Genomic DNA, 6,101 nt, shown 5'->3' on the forward strand with positions numbered 1-6,101 from the left:
TATTACAGTGCAGAAAGTATTTCAGGAAAAGCATTTATGAGAATTCTATTTTTCTTGAAATAATACATAATTGTAAACATTGAAAAATTTTAGAATTTTTCATTATGAGCTTTAAAACTTTATGTGATTTTATTATGTGCTTTTTTTACTTCATAAAATTTAATAATTGTGCAGTTTTTTACAAGTATTTATAGTAAACGAATAATAATTTAAAACATGAAACTTGCAACATTGTTGGAAAATAATGGATAAAGAATTTAAATCTCACCTAATCTAGTATTAAGAAGATTATGTTTGTGTAAAATTAATGAGTATTCTTACATTACTCAAAATTACACTAATACCAAATCATTAAACTCTTCCTGAAGAGAAATTAAGGATTACACATGGAATGTATACCAATAAGAAGCTGCCGTTGGGGAAATTTTTGAGTCAGTTCTTGTAGACAAAGCAACCACGAAAGAGGATACAAATTAAATTGACTGAATTGAAATTCGAACTTCCTCAGCTCAAATAGAGAATTCGAAGTTTAAAACAGAATATTGCATATATAGAACAGTATATAATAAACTAGTTTACTATATCAGTAAGAGTTTTAAAAAACTGCTTTGGAAGTTGTTGTTTCTTGCATTCTAATAATACTTGACATTTTTATCAAGTTGTTTATGCTGTTATATGCTAAATAAAAAAAAATTGTTAAATTTGTTAAAATTTGATCTTTATTTCTGAGAAGTTGCTTCCTATGGAAATAAACTAAAAACAAAGTTTTATTTCTACTTTGAATGGGCTAAATCTGCAAATCAATAATTTACACAAATTTGAGTAGTATAAAATCAATATCCTTTGCTCGGTTTAAAAATTGAAATTAAATATAGATCAATAAAAAAGAAACCGATATTCGAATTCAAGGTAAACTTCATCAAGTGTGTTAACCCTAACGACTTCACTATTTTTCTTTTAGTGAATAATACTAATATGCTTATCATTACTAACTACGTTCGACATAGGAATTCTATATTTGCTATACTACTTATGAATTTTACGACAATGCTAAAAACTAGTATCTCTTGAACTAACAATTAAAATTTAAAATTTTTTCGACTAATAGTGCCTTCTTTAAAATTTTCTACAGAATACTTCAAAGCGGGGCATCCAAAACAGTGATAGCTGTGTGACTGTTACTTTTTTTTAGATAGAAAAACGATTCTGTTAGTTTGGAAAGATGCTCAGAACAAAATACAGTAAATAAAGATTTTCTGTTATAAATCAATGTTCTATGACATTATTTAGGACAGAAGTGATTTCCTTAACTTTATTTTTTAGTACTGTAACACATTTTCAAATCTATTGAAAGTATCATTTATCTTTATAAAAAGGATTTCGATATTTATTTTAACAAATTTTCATTGGAGTTGGAATATTACAAAACAGTATAAATTATATTGACACTATAAGTAATGCATCGAAATAAATAAAGTATAAATAAATTATGGGTCAGAAGTTTAGAATTTTACTTCTAACTATCTAAACTTTTTATTTGCCCACCTCCTATTTTGAAATAATTAAAGTTTTAATTGCATCATTATCCTCCAAACTTTTAATCTTCTGATTGTCCTCTTTCATAGAAGGTATGATGTTAGATCTTGTAGATATTTCACTTAGTAGAGCAAAAAAATAAAGAAATAACTTAATAATTTTTTTTCGCTATAACTGTAGGCTAAAAAAGATGAATTGATAAAAACCGATTGTGATTAAATAATGCGAATTAGTTTGACAAATTGCTCTCATTCTAGGTCTACAAAGCGATTTGCATTAACTATTGTCCATTCGAAATATATTATCGCCCGAAATGCTACATTCAGAAGCCATCAAGGTAATTTTATCGGTTTTAAGGCAACTAATTTACTCGTGGTAAATTAGTAAAAGATAAAATTTTTATTTTTCACTTATTTTTGCTTATGTTCTCTAGACAATAGTGAACTTTTGAAAAAAAAATAACATTGTTAAAAAGTTGCAATTTAAATCAAATTTTGCAAAAGTTGTCTTATTTTAAACCGATCTTTCTTTTTTTTCTCCCTCGCATACGGAGAAGATTCCAAGATGCTCAAAATCCAGAGACTCTCTGTATCTCTCAGCAAAAGTTACTGGTGAGCTTTTTATTCTTATCATAGCTCAAAATGCATGCATGTTTAAGAAAAGTCACATGGCTTAAAATGTATGAAAAAATGTCCATTTTCTTAAATACACTTTTGATTTCTTTCCATTTTCTTAAATACGCATTTTGAGCTCTCTCAGATTTATTGTTTATGCATTTTGACGTATGCCTAATTTACTAAATACGCCTTTGAGCTGTATCCATTTTTTTAAATATACATTTTGAGCTATGTATAGAATTAAAAAAAATCACAGACGAGCTATAAAATTTACGAAGTTGCTGTTTCGAAAATGCTGTAAACTTTGCAGTAGACATAGGACAATTTCACGAATTTCACTTAATCATGATGATGTGAATAATGTTGCTTTAACTTTCTCAATGTGTTGCTTTTGACAGAGCTATGAATATTACATTACACACTGCAACTAATGTTTCCCGGTGATGTTTCTGAATAACAGTGTTGAGCATTGTCAGCAAAAGCACTTTGTGAAATTTAAATCAATCTGCTGTAATATTTACAGAACTGTTCAAAACAAAGTTAAACTGTTCAAACAGTTGTAAATTGCAGCCGTGGTGCAAACAACTTTTGCTGTAAAATAAATAGTTTCATTTATTGTGTATATTCATGTCTTTTTATTTATTGGACAACAAATTATTATAATATGCCTCTTTTTTTCTCTGGGTTAAAACTTCAATAGTTCATATAAAATTTTAATTTTTTTACATTAAAAAGCATTGAGAGTTTGTTCAAACCTTATAAACATTATTTTAAAGGATTAAAAAATTTCAAAAAAGTCAAATACATATGCATACATTCATGTCATTTATTAGTCTTGTGTTTACTTCTTTCACATACTAAACTCATTTTTTGCATTTCTTCACATTTAACTCTTTTCAAAAACCAGAAAAATACTAAACGAACATACGCATTATTTGTTTGCAAAATGTTTATCATTTTTACAGTATATTTATTAACTCACTATCGTGTTTGCAAAGATAAAACCTTACTGTCAAAATTTTGACCACTTTCTGATTGATCGAGCTCTTAAATATCAACAGAGCTCTGTTCTGGATGCCAATGCAAGTTTCTGATCTTTTCTGATGGCTACAAGCAGATTTTATTGCAATTTCTTTTGTGGGAAGATATATAACGAAATATAACATTTTTGACTTAACTCCACAAGCTAGATTTATCAAATTATAATTAAATAATCCAAGTTTCGGCCGTTTTTTAACGTTTTGAAACGGAATTTATCGTCATATTATCGCCAAATAGAATTTATTGTCAATCAAGACTTTGACCACTACCCTAATATCTAAAGGGCTCAAATTGTAACTGCAACTCAAACATTATCCGACAGCTACAAATAGAATTTAATATCATATGGTAAAATATAAATTATCTACGATAGAAATATTGAACACTTCTCGAAGAGCTAAAGAATTTTAACTGGAGATCTACACCTGATGGTATTATAAGTTTCAATATTTTTCTGACAGCTACGAGAGCAGAAATTGTAGCAATATTATTGCTAAATAGAAATTATCATGTGTAAAAATTTCGACTTTTTCTCTACTAACATTAAAACTATCACACTTCAACTTCAGTTCTACGTCTGAAAATTTACACACTTATAAGAGATTTCCTGATCGATACAACATTGCAAACAGTATTTATCTCCATAATATCGCCCCAAGGAATTTTTGTCATTCCGGTTTTATCAACCTTATTTATTGTTTATTATACAAAATAAGCTGTACAGTCCACCGGAAAAAAACAGAACACAACACCCTAAATAACTTTTGATCTAATAATCGAATCTTCTAGGAATCGATCTTAATGGTTTGAATGGGTGATCTCAAATATGCTAATTAATTACTACAGACAATATTTTAAGTAACAAAATCAGACACAAAAATATACTTTCTCTGAATAAACATATCTTATTTCTTACGTATTCAGATCATTGACCCTTAAAATATAGGGGTAGCCGTAATTTTGGAAATATGGTTTCGTTAGTTTCAAAAGTTTGGACCCCTTAGTGCTAATTTCACTTTTTGCATAGTTCGCCACATCTTGAGAACTTTTTAGCGAATTGAAAATTTTTTCCACACAATTATAAAATTTGCTTATCCGAAGACAAATCCATGTAAAAAAATTAATTTCAGTAAATATTTATTATTTTTTATTATTGTATTAAACAATAACCGAAAAAACTTTTGAATTATAAGGCATATAATTTCTGCGTCATTTAATAGTATATAATTTTACATGGCAAAATACAAAATTTGTGCGAAGTCGGTTGAAAAGTTCTTGAGAAATCGAATTCTAAATATCTGACTTTTTCGAAAATCGAATTCTCAGGAACTATTAGACCGATTTTCAAATTATGTAGTTTGCCATAGAAAATTACGTTCTTTAAATTGATTAAATTATGCCTTTCTTTCAATTTTCTTCTTTTTTTTGCTATTGTAAAATAACGCAGTATTATTTAACAATATTCCGGTTGCCATCGATATTCTTTGGATCAGAAATCATAATCCAGCGAAAAAAGCGCATATTACTCAGAGGAAGTACTTTTTTATCTGCGATTTCGTAACCTAAAATATCGCTTGCGCTAATTAATTAGTATATTTGAGCTCCCCCCCCCCCGAACCATTCAGAAGAAGTCCTAGAACGTAAAGATTCGATCATTAGATCAAAAGTTATTAAAGGTAGTCCATTTTTTTTGTACTGTACAATTTTTGAACCGAAGTTTGTTATCAGTTTAAAAAATGCATCCGTGTGATGTTTTTCTCTCATTTTTGATATTTGTTGTTCAGCTGAAAAGGTATATAAGCCGCCTTCGCAATAAGAATGCAAGCCTGCACATGATTAACAAAGAATAAATTAATTAATAACAATGCAACCTTATAATTTGATGATTTAATTAGTGCTGAGAAGACAATTACAGACATGGCTGTATATTTTCATGCATTGATCTATTACATAAAAAAAAGTAGCGAATGTTTAAAAAAAATTCTACGGAAGTAAAAGTGTGAGGAAAAACAATAGTATTTTACAAGTATCGAAGTATGTACCAATTTATAGCACTCAGCAAAAGTAAAACAAAAAAAAACACTTAAATACATTTAACACCTCATCAGTAATCCATTTTTATGAATGTGTTCATTAAAAGTATTATCAGCTAATAAAGCATTTCGAAATAAAAGAGTTTAAAAAAATTCCATTCATTGGGAGGAGTACACCACATTGTGTTTGGGGTCGAAAGGTAGGTTATTTCTAAAACATTTATTTAGTCTGGTTATAAAAACTATTCATTTACGGTTGATTTGATATACACTGTCGGAAATGAACCTTAGGCGTTGTCTTTATAAAAACCTTTTAACTGTGTTAGAAAAATCCTTTCTCTGTTATGATACGCCTTAAAATTTATTTTGAAAATACTTGCTGAAAACTTTTAAGTGACGTTTATTCACGAGTAAGAAAAGTTACTTTTTTTAAAAGAATATGCAGTGAATAAACAGGAATGTTTAGTAAAGACTAAATACTGAATTTTAGCATCACATTTCAAATTGATTTAATATGATTAGTTAGTATGAGTTAATTAATTAACTAAGTATGAGTTAATTAATAGTTTTTGATATTATTAAAAGACTCCTCCCTCTGTTTTCTTCGCAAACCAACCCCCATAACTTCTTCCTAGTCTACACTAATTCTCCCTAATATACCAATAATTTTCCCGAAAAATAAACAAAATTTCGTTAATTCAATATTTTTAAGCAAAGATAATGTAATAATGTTAGTTAATGCTGATAATAATGCTAATTAAGCAAAGATAATTTTGTTTATAAAAAATTTTTAATATACATTTAATTCCAACTTTCATTTTATGTCATTTATCTTTCATATTTGTCACATCCTTTACGCAATTTCGTAAACGAA

This window comes from Parasteatoda tepidariorum, chromosome 1, assembly GCF_982258835.1.
Source record: "Parasteatoda tepidariorum strain Cologne lab strain chromosome 1, Ptep-v5.0, whole genome shotgun sequence".
Classification (NCBI taxonomy): domain Eukaryota; kingdom Metazoa; phylum Arthropoda; class Arachnida; order Araneae; family Theridiidae; genus Parasteatoda; species Parasteatoda tepidariorum.